Below are 16078 nucleotides of genomic sequence, written 5' to 3' on the forward strand. Positions count from 1 at the left end.
CGGTGTGACCTAGTGAGCGATTTGAGAGCTGTTTAGCAACTTTAGCTCAACGTCCAAAATCCTCCATGCATTTAATTGTTCAAAAACATCTCGGGTGACATTTTGGATGAGTTTATGCTCTTTATGCTCAAGAACTGTATTTTACTCTTCAATGAATAACAGGGCGGATTTGGGTTTTAGCATAAATTTATCAAATGGGGATAACTAGCATCCATCCATGCTAATGACATGACATTAATAATAAAAAGAATAATGAACGTTCGTTGAAGTTGGGACGCTGTGGAAAACATAAATAAAAACAGAATGTGATGATTTGCAAATCACGGAAACCCTATATTTCATTGAAAATAGGACAAAGACAACATATCAAATGTTGAAACTGAGAAATTTTATTGCTTTTTTTGAAAAATATATGCTCATTTTGAATTTGCGGTCAGTTGCACGTTTCAGAAAAGTTAGGACAGGGGCGTGTTTATCACTGTGTTGCATCACCTCTACTTTCAACAACACTGTAAACGTTTGAGAACTGAAGAGACCAATTGCTGTAGTTTTGAAAGAGAAATCTTGTCCCATTCTTGCCTGATATACAATTTCAGTTACTCAACAGTTCAGGGTCTTCTTTGACACAAGAACAGTTTCTTCCCTCAGGCTGTCTCTGTGATCTCATCTCATCTCATTATCTCTAGCCGCTTTATCCTTCTACAGGGTCGCAGGCAAGCTGCAGCCTATCCCAGCTGACTACGGGCGAAAGGCGGGGTTCACCCTGGACAAGTCGCCAGGTCATCACAGGGCTGACACATAGACACAGACAACCATTCACGCTCACATTCACACCTACGGTCAATTTAGAGTCACCAGTTAACCTAACCTGCATGTCTTTGGACTGTGGGGGAAACCGGAGCACCCGGAGGAAACCCACGCGGACACGGGGAGAACATGCAAACTCCGCACAGAAAGGCCCTCGCCGGCCACGGGGCTCGAACCCGGACCTTCTTGCTGTGAGGCGACAGCGCTAACCACTACACCACCGTGCCGCCTGTCTCTGTGATGAACAGCTAAAATCCAGATTCATATACCCACTATCAGTAATATCACTTGCAAAATATCTGCACACTCATACTGTCATTCTGTGCTCACTGTTACTTATCTCATCTCATTATCTGTAGCCGCTTTATCCTGTTCTACAGGGTCGCAGGCAAGCTGGAGCCTATCCCAGCTGACTACGGGCGAAAGGCGGGGTACACCCTGGACAAGTCGCCAGGTCATCACAGGGCTGACACATAGACACAGACAACCATTCACATTCACACCTACGGTCAATTTAGAGTCACCAGTTAACCTAACCTGCATGTCTTTGGACTGTGGGGGAAACCGGAGCACCCGGAGGAAACCCACGCGGACACGGGGAGAACATGCAAACTCCACACAGAAAGGCCCTCGCCGGCCACAGGGCTCGAACCCGGACCTTCTTGCTGTGAGGCGACAGCGCTAACCACTACACCACCGTGCCGCCTGTCTCTGTGATGAACAGCTAAAATCCAGATTCATATACCCACTATCAGTAATATCACTTGTAAAATATCTGCACACTCATACTGTCATTCTGTGCTCACTGTTACTTATATTTATACTTATTTAAATTTACTATTCATCTTTGCACTATACACCATATTGAACCAAAAAGGAAATCCTTTCTGTGATGAACAGCTAAAATCAGATTCATATATCAGTAATATCACCTGTAAAATATCTGAACACTTATACCGTCATTCTGTGCACACTGTATACTTTATATTTATTTAACTATTCCATACTTGACTTACCTGGATTACTTTGCACTATGCACCTATTTTTGTTGTTGTTGTTTGCTTGTTTGTTTGTTTTGTGTATAAGCTTCTTTATCTGTTTTGTACTATGAGAGCTAAGTGAACCGGAGTCAAATTCCTCGTGTGTGTCCACATACCTGGCAATAAAAGTGTTTCTGATTCTGATTCTGATTCATAATGCACCAAACATTTTAAATAGGAGACAGGTCTGGACTGCAGGCAAGCCAGTTTAGCACCCGGACTCTTTTACTATGGCGCCATACACTTTTAATATGTGCAAAAAGCAGTTTGGCATTGTCTTGCTGAAAGAAGGAAGGCCTTCCCTGAGAGAGATTTTGTCTGGATGGCAGCATATTGCTCTGAAACGTGTTTATACTATCATTCAGCATTAATGATGCCTTCCCAGATGTACAAGCTACCCATGTCATGTGCATTAATGCCCCCTCATACCATCACGAATGCCGGCTTTTGAACTGTGCACTGATAACAAGCCAGATGGTCCCTCTCCTCTTTAGCCTGAAGAACGTGGTGTCCATGATTTCTAAAAAGAATTTCTACTTTTGATCCATCAGACCTCGGGACAATTTTCCACTTCACCTCAGTCCATCGTAAAAGAACTCGGGCCCAGAGAAGGTGGCGGTGTTTCTGGATATTGGTTGGTTTTGTTTGGGTTTTTTTAGTTTAAAAAAATTAGGCTTTTTTAGCATTATACAACTTTTTCAGTCTTTTGTTGCCCCTGTCCCAACTTTTCTGAAACGTGTTGCTGACATCAAATTCAAAATGAGCATATATTTTTCAAAAAACAATTACATTTCTCAGTTTCAACATTTGATATGTTGTCTTTGTACTATTTCCAATGAAATACAGAGTTTCCAAGATTTGCAAATTATCACATTCTGTTTTTATTTACAGTTTACACAGTGTCCCAACTTTTTTGGAATTGGGGTTGTACTTTCTGTCTAGACTTTGAGGAACAGATTGTATTTCCAGTGTGACCTCACCAGTCAATAGCATTGGAAATACAGAAGTAAATAAGTAGTGTGTGTGTGTGTGTGTGTGTGTGTGTGTGCGCGTGCTTTTCTTCCCATGATCATCAGAAAATATGGATGATGCAACTCAACTTCCTGTTGAACATATGAGTTGTGGAATAGTCCAAATATTTCACAGGGTTAACTGTGGGTGGTAAAAGAGAGCAACACCGACTTGCTTGAAGATTCTTGAAGACGTTTCGCCTCTCATCCGAAAGGCTTCTTCAGTTCTGTCTGACTGGTAGGGAGCATCAGGTATTTATCCTCTCATGGATGAACAGCTCATCTAAGGTGTCATTGAGTCATCCTGTTGGTGTGGGTCACTGGGGGCTGGTTGTGAACGGCCTCGAGAGTCGTTAGGATGATCAATGGATTGCCCGTTAAGGCCAATTTATGCTGACAACAGTCCTCGCAGATGGCGTCGCAGATGGCGTCTGCGTAGCCCCCCCTTCGCAGACGCTCTGCGCGCACCTCCCAAAAACTGTGACCACCGCAGAAGCTCGCAGACAACGTCGCAGACAAGAGGGCTCTGATTGGTCCACTCTACATCTGCTGTACACGCACTTCCGCTTCCCTACTTTCCCGGTTTGGTTTGTTTTCACGACCGCCATTTTTAAAAACACGACGAAGATGGAGCAGCACGAAGAGCGGTTGATCGAGGAAGTGAGGAAGTACGTACATCTATACGACTCCAGTTCTAGTCATTATAAGTAACCAGAGGATAAACACTCCACTAACCACACCCACCAACTACTCCTAGCGATTTCGCGACTTCGCGCCCCCTTGCGTTGTGGCAGTGAATAACATCGCGCACGCCTATTACTCCCCACTCAACGATAAATTACAACTGTCTGCGAAAAGCTATCTGCGAAAGCTTTGTCGCAAGAGCATGCAGAGGCCCTTAGGGTGATCAATGGAATGCTGATTCTCTCTGTCCTCCTGTGAGTCACTGAAAACAGCTGGGTTTTGGTGTGCATTCAGTTGTCTGGGAAGTGTGCCAAGGACCGCATTGTAGGTGGCTGATAAATGATGTCTTAGACCCCCACCTCTGTTCAGTGATGGCCATTCCAGGTTGACAAAAATGGCTTCTTTAACTCCTCGCTCATACCAACAATCCTCTCTGGCTAAAATGTGTACATTGCAATCCTGAAATGAGTGTCCTTTGTTGTTAAGATGAAGGTAGACAGCAGAGTCCTGGCCTGAGGAACTGGCTCTCCTGTGTTGAGCCATGCGCCTATGAAGCAGGGACTTAACTTTGCAGTTTCACCAGAGCGGATACCAGTGGTAGACCTCATCACAGCCACAGAGTCAGCCATCAGAAACAACAGTCTGACCAACACAGAGGCAAAATAACTTAGACTGAAGATATCAGCTGCTCTGTCCAGTGCGAAAGCACCCCCCTCCAACCTCACCATCCAAGAAAGGAGGAGGCTTCAAAGAGACCAGAACATCACCATCCTTCCTGCTGACAAAGGGAGATGCACAGTGTTGCTAAACACAGCGGACTGTTAGGGTTTTGCTGGGATTCGAACCTGGGTCGCTGGTGTGATAATCCAGCAAACCCCCACTAGGCCACCAGGGGGATGACTCAAGTGCAGAGGCGTGAGGCGTAGGTAGAGTATCAAAAAACAGTTTATTTACAATATATACAATCCGATGGAAAAAACAAAAAGAAAATCCAAAAGCTCAGAAGATGACCAAAAATAAAAATATCCAAAAGGTTCAAAGTCCCAAAAAACAAAAGGAAAGGCAAAAATGCAGAACGCTCAGAAGATCAAAAATACAAAGTCCAAAGAAAGCAAAAACATCAAAAACACAAGGGGACAGGCAAGATACGTGGGACAGAGGAAACTAGCACTAGACAACATAGCATAAAGACTCCATGACTAGGGGAACAAACAGAGGGGTATTTATACACAAACTCATTAAGGAACAGGGCGGGGCAGGAAACAGGCAATCAAGACAAACACAAAACACAGTGGCGGCCTCTAGAGGCCAAAACAACCATGACAAGATAAACATAACAGCGGCCTCTAGAGGCCAAAACAGTCCCAGTCCTAACAGGACCCCCCCCCCAGGAGCGTCTCCTGACGTTCCCAGGGCGATCCGGATGGGCCGAATGGAAGTCCCGGCACAGTCCTTTATCTAAAATGTCCCGGGCGAGGACCCAACAACGTTCCTCAGGGCCATAGCCCTCCCAATCTACCAGGTATTGAAGCCCGCCGCGGACCCGGCGGGAGTCAAGCAGGTGATGCACAGTGAACACAGTCTGACCCTGGAAGATGCGGGGGGGTGGGGGATTCCTAGGGGCAGGGGCATACGTGGACGTCAGTACGGGCCGCAACAGGGAAACATGGAATGTGGGGTTGATCCCCAGAGTCCAGGGCAACTGGAGCCGGTAGGCGACAGGGTTCACCCTGTGCACCACCTTGAAGGGGCCAATGTAGTGAGGAGCAAGCTTGCGGTTCTCCACCCGCAGCGGAAGGTCCTTGGTGGACAGCCAAACCCGCTGCCCAGGCAGAAAGCGTGGGCAGGTCTTCTATGGTGGTTGGCCTGAGTCTGGTTGGTTCTGGAGGTCTGGATGAGGGTCTTCCTGACCTTGCTCCAGGTCTTGCAACACCGTCTCACATATTGGTTGACCGAGGGCACCCCCGCGTCCTCCTCCTGGTCCGGGAACAGAGGTGACTGGAACCCGAATTGGCACTGGAATGGCGACAGCTTGGTGGCCGATGACTGCAGGGTGTTGTGGGCGTACTCTGCCCATGGCAGCCAGGTGCTCCACGATGTCGGGTTATCCATAGCCAGGCCTCGCAGGGTGGTTTCCAGGTCCTGGTTGAGCCTCTCCGTCTGGCCATTGGACTGTGGGTGGAACCCAGAGGAGAGGCTGGCAGTGGCTCCGATGACCTTGCAAAACCCGTGCCACACTCGGGAGGAGAACTGGGGCCCCTGGTCAGAAACGATGTCCTGTGGGAGACCAAAAACTCAGAAGACATGAGTGAACATGAGTTTGGCAGTTTCCAGGGCAGAAGGGAGCTTGCACAGTGGTATGAAGTGGCAGGCCTTAGAGAATCTGTCTACTATGACCAAAATGACAGTATTACCTTGTGACTCAGGGAGACCTGTGATGAAGTCGACTGCCACGTGGGACCAGGGACGCTGGGGAATGGTCAGAGGATGCAGGAGACCCTGGGGATGCTGTCGTGGGTTCTTGCTTCTGGTGCACAGTTCGCAGGAAAGGACAAATGACCTAACTTCATTCTCCATGCTAGGCCACCAGAAGCGTCTTCTCAAAAAGTCCAGGGTCCTTTGAGCTCCCGGGTGGGCGGTGAGAGGGGACGAGTGACCCCACTGGAGAACCTTGGCCCAGGCTTGATGTGGGACATACAAGAGGCCTGGTGGCCCCGTCCCAGGACCGGGGTCCTGGCGTTGGGCTCGTCGGACGGCATCCTCAATACCCCAGCGGACAGGAGCCACAATCCAGGACACAAGGATAATAGGACCAACTTCGCTCTCCCTGTTGGTGGGCGCGAACAGCCTGGACAGTGCATCAGGTTTGGTATTTTTGGAGCCGGGGCAGTATGATAGGGTAAAGTCGAACCGACTGAAAAATAAGGCCCACCTAGCCTGTCGTAGATTGAGTCTCTTTGCTTACTGGAGGTACTCCAGGTTCTTGTTGTCCATCCAGACCAAAAATGGGTGTTGCGCTCCCTCCAGCCAGTGCCTCCACTCCTCAAGGGCCAGTTTAACTGCTAGCAGTTCTCGATCCCCCACGTCATACTGGGACTCCGCAGAACTCAGGCGGTGGGAGAAGTATGCACAGGGGTGCAACCTTCCTTCCGAGCGTTGAGAGAGGACCGCGCCGACGCCGCTGTCCGAGGCGTCCACCTCGACAATGAAGGGTTGCGAAGGGTCCAGGAGGACCAGAATGGGTGCCGTGCAGAAGCGGTGCTTGAGGTCTTTGAACGCCTTTTCCATCTGAGGAGACCAGACATATGATCCACCTGTCCCTTTGGTGAGGTCCAATATGGGCGCTGCTACAGAACTAAAGTTCCTGATGAACTTGCGGTAGAAGTTAGCAAATCCTAAGAACCGCTGAACCTCTTTGATGGACTTGGGGGTGGGCCAATCCCGGACGGCCAGGGTCTTGGCTGGATCCATCTGGAGTTGGCTTGTCCGTACAATAAAACCCAGAAAGGAGACCTCGGGAACATGAAATTCGCATTTCTGGGCCTTAGCGAACAGATTGCTCTGTAGCAGCCTCTGGAGAACCTGGTGGACATGGTGGCAGTGCTCCTGCACGATCTTGGAAAAGATTAGGATGTCGTCGAGGTAGACAAAAACGTACTGGTTAATCATGTCCCTCAAGACGTCGTTGATTAGGGCCTGAAAAACAGCTGGTGCATTGGTGAGTCCGAAGGGCATCACCTGGTACTCGTAGTGCCCTGACGGGGTGTTAAAGGTGGTCTTCCACTCGTCTCCTTGTCGGATACAGACAAGGTGGTATGCGTTCCGTAAGTCCAACTTGGTGAAGACGGTGGCGCCTTGGAGCAGGTCGAATGCTGTGGACATCAGCGGAAGGGGATAGCAGTTGCGCACGGTGATCTTGTTCAGGCCCCTATAGTCAATACACGGTCGGAGCCCCCCATCCTTCTTGCCGACAAAGAAGAAGCCGGCACCAGCAGGTGAAGTGGAGGGTCGAATGAACCCAGAGACCAGGGCTTCCTTGATGTATTCCTCCATGGCCTTGCATTCTGGCTGAGAGAGGGAGAACAGTCGGCCCCGAGGAGGAGTAGTCCCAGGGAGCAAGTCGATGGCACAGTCGTAGGCATGGTGCGGAGGAAGAACGGTGGCCCTGCTCTTGCTAAAAACCTCTTTCAGATCCCAGTACTCCGTGGGAACTTGAGATAACTCGGTGAGATCAGGAGGCTCGGCCGGAGACACAGGAGAGCTAGAGAGCAGACAAGAGGCATGGCATGCAGGACCCCATTCCACAACCTGGCTTGTTACCCAGTCTATGCAAGGGTTGTGGCGAGTAAGCCAAGGAAGGCCTAGAATAACTGGGAACTCAGGTGAATGAATAAGGTGCAGGGATATTTCTTCTTTGTGACCTTGAGACTGAAGAAAGACTGGAGAAGTAACTTGGGTGACTCTTCCATCACCTAAAGCTTGGCCATCCAGGGCAGACACAGACAGTGGGACTTCAAGAGGCACAGTCGAGACATTGATACTTTGGGCGAAGTGGATATCCATAAAGTTTCCAGCCGCCCCTGAGTCTAACAAGGCCTGGCAAGAGTGGACGGACTCACCCCAGGAGATGGAAACCGGGATGTAGATTCCTTGGCCAGGAAGTCCGGGAGAGAGGGTAGGCCCCGTCACAACCCTCCCTCAGCTGGACGGGGCGGTCCTTTTCCTGAGAGCTCGGGACATGATGCTCGGAAGTGACCAGGCTTGCCACAGTAGATGCAGCACTTGTCCCTCCTTCTGCGCTCCCTCTCAGATGCGGAGAGGCGAGTACGGCCCACTTGCATGGGTTCTGGACAGCCACTGGAGGAGGTAGACGGGCTCCATGTTGAGGCAGTGAGGCCAGGGAGACTCAGGACTTGGCGGCGTTCTCTAATCCTGTTGTCCAGACGAATGGCATGAGAAATCAGTGTTTCGAGGTCACTTGGGCATCCGATAGAGGCCAGACCGTCTTTGATGAGGTCAGACAGACCATGGTGAAAGGCTGAAACCAGGGCAGTCTCGTTCCATCCACTTACTGCTGCGAGCGTCCGGAACGAGATGGCGTAGTCTGCGACGCTTCCTCCTTGCCGGATGGACATGAGCTTTCTGGCTGCGTCTTTGCTGATGTCTGCTTGATCGAAGACACGAAGCATCTCCTCCATAAACAGCTGGAAATCAGAGCACTCGGGTCCCTGTCTCTGCCAGATGGCTGTTGCCCAAGCTCATGCCTTACCAGCTAACAAGGTTATCACAAAGGCAATCTTGCGGCGATCCGTAGTGTAGGTGGTAGGCTGGAGCTCAAAGGTCAGTTGGCACTGGGTAAGGAACTCCCGACACTCACTGTGCTTGCCGTCATACCTCTGTGGTGCAGGAAGGCTGGGTTCACGAGGTGAAGGAGGCAACATGGCAGGCACTGGAGCAGATGGTGGAGCAGAATCAGGCGCAGGAGATGGGGGCAGAGAAGTCAGCTGTTCCAGGGTTTTCCCAATTTGCTGAAGCAGTACCTCATGGCGAGCAAGGGTCTCACATTGGCTTGCAAGAGTCCGTCCATGGTGGATCTGAGGCGTCATTCCCTGAAGGTTAGCCGGGTAGACAGTTGAAGAAGCCTCTGCTGAGTCGGTCATGACAGAGTCTTTCTGTTAGGGTTTTGCTGGGATTCGAACCTGGGTCGCTGGTGTGATAATCCAGCAAACCCCCACTAGGCCACCAGGGGGATGACTCAAGTGCAGAGGCGTGAGGCGTAGGTAGAGTATCAAAAAACAGTTTATTTACAATATATACAATCCGATGGAAAAAACAAAAAGAAAATCCAAAAGCTCAGAAGATGACCAAAAATAAAAATATCCAAAGGTTCAAAGTCCCAAAAAACAAAAGGAAAGGCAAAAATGCAGAACGCTCAGAAGATCAAAAATACAAAGTCCAAAGAAAGCAAAAACACAAGGGCACAGGCAAGATACGTGGGACAGAGGAAACTAGCACTAGACAACATAGCATAAAGACTCCATCACTAGGGGAACAAACAGGGGGGTATTTATACACAAACTCATTAAGGAACAGGGCAGGGCAGGAAACAGGCAATCAAGACAAACACAAAACACAGTGGTGGCCTCTAGAGGCCAAAACAACCATGACAAGATAAACATAACAGCGGCCTCTAGAGGCCAAAACAGTCCCAGTCCTAACAGGACTACCACTCCAGGATGACCAGTCTCCTCAGTGACACTACCACCTATGAAACCTTGAGGCGGGACCCCACAAGTTGTTACAAAAAGAAAGTTGTTAGCTGCCTGCAACAACTAGAAAAGGACCAAGCCATCAACCGATCTCTGTACTACAGATTGTACCCTGGGGAAGCTGTTCCTCTCATATACGGACTCCCCAAGATTCACAAGGAAGGAGCTCCACTCAGACCTATCATCAGCAGTATAAACTCTGTTACTTACAACATTGCCAAACACCTAGCCACCATCCTGGCTCCTCTCATTGGGAATACGCCACATCACGTCAAAATCTCCCAAGATTTTGCTACTAAAGTTGCAGACCTCAAACTAGACTCAGATGAAACCATGGTTTCCTACGACGTCATTTCTCTGTTCACCTGCATTCCCACCACAGAAGCAGTTGAATCTGTTAGAAAACGACTCCTTCGAGACAGCACCTTATTGGATAGAATGAACCTCACCACAGACCAGATTTGCACCCTGCTTGACCTCTGCCTGACTACCACTTATTTCCAGTTTAATGAAAGTTTCTACAGACAGAAGCATGGATGTGCCATGGGCTCACCAGTATCCCCTATTGTGGCCAATCTTTACATGGAGGAAGTGGAACATAAAGCTTTGACCACTTTTTCAGGAGTTGCTCCCAGCAACTGGTTCAGATATGTGGATGACACCTGGGTTAAAATCGAAACCCATGAGGTGGAAGCCTTCTCTAAGCACATCAATGCAGTGGATATTAACATCAACTTCACTCGGGAGGATGTCAGTGGGAATAATCTAGCCTTCTTGGATTGTGATGTACACATTAGACAAGGGGGCGGCATGGTGGTGTAGTGGTTAGCGCTGTCGCCTCACAGCAAGAAGGTCCTGGGTTCGAGCCCCGGGGCCGGCGAGGGCCTTTCTGTGTGGAGTTTGCATGTTCTCCCCGTGTCCGCGTGGGTTTCCTCCGGGTGCTCCGGTTTCCCCCACAGTCCAAAGACATGCAGGTTAGGTTAACCGGTGACTCTAAATTGACCGTAGGTGTGAATGTGAGTGTGAATGGTTGTCTGTGTCTATGTGTCAGCCCTGTGATGACCTGGCGACTTGTCCAGGGTGTACCCCGCCTTTCGCCCGTAGTCAGCTGGGATAGGCTCCAGCTTGCCTGCGACCCTGTAGAAGGATAAAGCGGCTAGAGATAATGAGATAATGAGATGAGACATTAGACAAGACAGAAGCCTGAGCATCGAGGTCTACCGGAAACCCACACACACAGACCAGTACCTATTCTTTGACTCTCACCACCCACTGGAACACAAAATGGGGGTCATTAGGACCTTGCAACACAGGGGTCAGAACATCCCTACAACGATAGAGGGAAAAGAGAAGCAGAATCACATCAAGAAAGCACTTCAGAACTGCGGGTATCCCAACTGGTCTTTCCTCAAGAGCAGAAAAAGGAACAGAACGGACAAGGAGGATAACAGGAACAAATGCAAGAACATTGTCATTCCCTACATTTCTGGTCTATCTGAGAAACTCAGGAGGATCTTCTACAAACACAACATTCTGGTACATTTCAGACCCAGTAACACCCTGAAGCAGAAACTGGTCCACCCTAAGGACAGAATACCCAGACACAAACAGGACAACGTAGCATATGCCATTCAGTGCAGTGAGGAATGCAAGGACTCGTATATAAACAAAACAACCGCTTCACAGGCGCATGGCTCAACACAGGAGAGCCAGTTCCTCAGGCCAGGACTCTGCTGTCTACCTTCATCTTAACAACAAAGGACACTCATTTCAGGATTGCAACGTACGCATTTTAGCCAGAGAGGATCGTTGGTATGAGCGAGGAGTTAAAGAAGCCATTTTTGTCAACCTGGAACGGCCATCACTGAACAGAGGTGGGGGTCTAAGACATCATTTATCAGCCACCTACAATGCAGTCCTTGGCATACTTCCCAGACAACTGAATGCACACCAAAACCCAGCTGTTTTCAGTGACTCACAGGAGGACAGAGAGAATCAGCATTCCATTGATCACCCTAACGGGCAATCCGTTGATCATACTAACGACTCTCGAGGCCGTTCACAACCAGCCCCCAGTGACCCACACCAACAGGATGACTCAATGACACCTTAGGTGAGCTTTTCATCCATGAGAGGATAAATACCTGATACTCCCTACCAGTCAGACAGAACTGAAGAAGCCTTTCGGATGAGAGGTGAAACGTCTTCAAGAATCTTCAAGCAAGTCCAGTTGCTCTCTTTTACCACCCACAGTTTACTATGACCTGGATGACTGAGAATCTTCACAGACATTTCACAGGGTTGAGTTTGATAAAAAAGTCCATTCTTTATTCCCTAAACTGGATTTTTCCAGACTGACTCCTGGAAAAAAACATTTCCACCAGTTTATTCAGCTATAAATACAGAAATAGTACGATTTGTGAAATCTTTTAATGACGAAGTGAAAGCTGATTTCAAGGTGAAGTGATGCAACAGTGGACTGCAAAAGGCCAAAATGCTGTTTTCTGTAGATGTGCTTTCGATTTTGCATGTTAAATCAAGTCAAGTTTATTTGTATAGCGCTTTTAACAATAGACATTTTTGCAAAGCAGCTTTACAGAATTTTAATGACTTTAAACATGAGATAATTTTATCCCTAATTTATCCCGAATGAGCAAGCCAGTGGCGACGGAGGTGAGGAAAAACTCCCTCAGATGACACGAGGAAGAAACCTCGAGAGGAACCAGACTCAAAAGGAAACCCATCCTCATCTCATCTGGGTGATAACAGACAACATGATTCTAACAGTTTTAACATGAAGTCTGTTTCGTTGATGTTATAAACTCTTCATTGATGGAAACTTGAGTGCAAAACTGTTCATGACAACCAACTGCAGTCCTAAAGTTAGTAAGTTAACTGTAGTCCTCAGACATAAAAGCATCACTGTAAGTGTCCAGAGCGTCTTTCAAGTGCGACTTTCAACTGTCCATGTGGGGCCGTCCTCTACAGGAGCGATGTGATGAGACTCCAGCCAGAAGTAGGGCATCAGGATGGATCAGGCAGGTCTGAAAGAGAAAACACAGGTTGTTAGGTAGCATCCAGACATCCATCATCTGTAGCCGCTTTATCCTGTTCTACAGGGTCGCGGGCAATCTGGAGCCTATCCCAGCTGACCATGGGCGAGAGGTGGGGTACACCCTGGAAAAGTCACCAGATCATCACAGGGCTGACACACAGAGATAAACAACCATTCACCCTCACACCTACAGTCAATTTAAAGCCACCAATGAACCTAACCTGCATGTCTTTGGACTGTGGGGGAAACCCACACAGACACGGGGAGAATATGCAAACTCCACACAGAAAGGCCCTCGCCGGCCGCAAACCCAGGACCTTCTTGCTGTGAGGCGACAGTGCTAACCAATTACACCACCATGCCACCCCATCCATACATCCCAGTTTACCAAAACACTCTATGTCTAAGGATCCTCCAGATCTACTCCTTTACCTCATAAACACTCTTAACAAAAGGCTTGACTAAACAGATATGTTTTCAGCTGAGATTTAAACGCTGAGACTGTGTCTGATTCCCGAACACTACTTGGAAGGCTGTTCCATAACCCTGGGGCTTTGTAAGAAAAGGCTCCGCCCCCTGATGTAGCCTTCACTATGCGAGGTACCAACAGATAGCCTACACCTTTTGATCTAAGTACATGTGGCGGGTCATAGAGGACCAGAAGTTCACTCCGGTACTGTGGCGCAAGACCATTCAGTGCTTTAAAGGTCAATAGTAGTATTTTATAAACAATATGAAATTTCATCTCATCTCATTATCTCTAGCCGCTTTATCCTGTTCTACAGGGTCGCAGGCAAGCTGGAGCCTATCCCAGCTGACTACGGGCGAAAGGCGGGGTACACCCTGGACAAGTCGCCAGGTCATCACAGGGCTGACACATAGACACAGACAACCAATCACACTCACAATCACACCTACGGTCAATTTAGAGTCACCAGTTAACCTAACCTGCATGTCTTTGGACTGTGGGGGAAACCGGAGCACCCGGAGGAAACCCACGCGGACACGGGGAGAACATGCAAACTCCGCACAGAAAGGCCCTCGCCAGCCACGGGGCTCGAACCCGGACCTTCTTGCTGTGAGGCGACAGTGCTAACCACTACACCACCGTGCCACCCACTCTGGAAATGTAATAAAAATAAATGTTTGATGAAACTCTTTCTGTCCCGAAGGATTGAACTGAACAAACTCCAGTCACCCGAGCTGATCTTCGGTTTACTGAATTCTTTTTGTCCATTTTGCATCAAAATTATATAAAAATATATACACGAGATCCAGTAAAACCTTTAATGAACATAGCTGAACATAACAGCTACTTGTCCTGATGGTTTCTCTTTGGCTCTCACTGTCGCCTCATAGCAGGAAGGTTCTCGAACCTCGCTGCTGACTGGAAGTTGCATGTTCTCCTCGTGCCTGTGTGGGTTTCCTCTTGGTGCTCCGGTTTCCTCCTACAGTCCAAAGACATGCGGATTTGGTCAATGGGCTCCTCTAAACTGTCCGTGAGTGTGATGGTTGTTTGTCTCTGTGTTAACCCTGCGATAAATTCATGACCTGCCCAGGATAAACCCCGCCTCTCACCTGAAGTCAGCTGGGATTGGCTCCAGGTTCCCCCATGACCCTGACAGGTAAGCGCTATAGATAATAGATGACTGTTTTTCAGTTTATAAATCTCAGTAAAACAGTGTAGAGCTCATTTTTATCAAATTACATTATCGCTTATCATTTGCATAAACCAATGTGCTGATGGGTTCCTAAATTTGTGGAGAAGCAGAAAAAAAATTAAAAGTACTCAAAAATATTCAAGACAGCAGAAGCAGGATTCAGGGTTGCCGGATAAACCGAAAAGGTGATTTTAGGTTCACAGATTAAAATGAGTTTAATCTACAGGGATTGGGTTGTAATGTTATGTTGAATGAACACACAAACAAACAAATAAATTAATAAGAATAGAAAGGAAAGAAAAGAAAAGAAAGGGTGGCACGGTGGTGTAGTGGTTAGCGCTGTCTCCTCACAGCAAGAAGGTCCGGGTTCGAACCCAGCGGCTGGCGAGGGCCTTTCTGTGCAGAGTTTGCATGTTCTCCCCGTGTCCACGTGGGTTTCCTCCGGGTGCTCCGGTTTCCCCCACGGTCCAAAGACATGCAGGTTAGGTTAACTGGTGACTCTAAATTGACCGTAGGTGTGAATGTGAGTGTGAATGGTTATCTATGTGTCAGCCCTGTAATGACCTGGTGACTTGTCCAGGGTGTACCCTGCCTTTCGCCCGTAGTCAGCTGGGATAGGCTCCAGCTTGCCTGCGACCCTGTAGAACAGGATAAAGCGGCTACAGATAATGAGATGAGATGAGATTAAAATGAGTTTAATCCACAGGGATTGGGTTGTAATGTTATGTTGAATGAACACGCAAACAAACAAATAAATTAATAAGAATAGAAAGAAAAGAAAGGGCAGCACGGTGGTGTAGTGGTTAGCGCTGTCGCCTCACAGCAAGAAGGTCCGGGTTCAAACCCAGCGGCCGGCGAGGGCCTTTCTGTGTGGAGTTTGCATGTTCTCTCAGTGTCCGCGTGGGTTTCCTCCAGGTGCTCCGGTTTCCCCCACAGTCCAAAGACATGCAGGTTAGGTTAACTGGTGACTCTAAATTGAGCGTAGGTGTGAATGTGAGTGTGAATGGTTGTCTGTGTCTATGTGTCAGCCCTGTGATGACCTGGCGACTTGTCCAGGGTGTACCTCGCCTTTCGCCCGTAGTCAGCTGGGATAGGCTCCAGCTTGCCTGCGACCCTGTAGGACAGGATAAAGCAGCTAGAGATGATGAGATGAGAAAGAAAAGAATGATTATGTAAGAGATGTATATAGCAGGAAGATTAAAATTGGGTGAATAATATGAAAAATGGCTAAATAAATAATTATCAATCAAGAAATAATAATAATAAAAGTTATTGTATTACACTTATATGGCAGAAAGGTAAAAAATAATAGGCAAATAAAATAATATGAAAGAAAGAAAGAAAGAACTTTGTTTCATGTTTGTTACACTTATAGCAGTATAATAAATAAAATACAGGCAAAAAATAGGCAAATAAAATAACATGAAAATGGCTAAATAAATAAATTGCAAATTATAAACAATAATTAATGCCTATTTAAAAACTAGATTAAAATAAGTATCACAGTTATCCAGAAAATAAATACATATAACCCAAGAAAATTTAATAAATA

The sequence above is a fragment of the Neoarius graeffei genome, chromosome 20 (genome assembly GCF_027579695.1).
Source record: "Neoarius graeffei isolate fNeoGra1 chromosome 20, fNeoGra1.pri, whole genome shotgun sequence".
NCBI classification, from domain to species: Eukaryota; Metazoa; Chordata; class Actinopteri; order Siluriformes; family Ariidae; genus Neoarius; species Neoarius graeffei.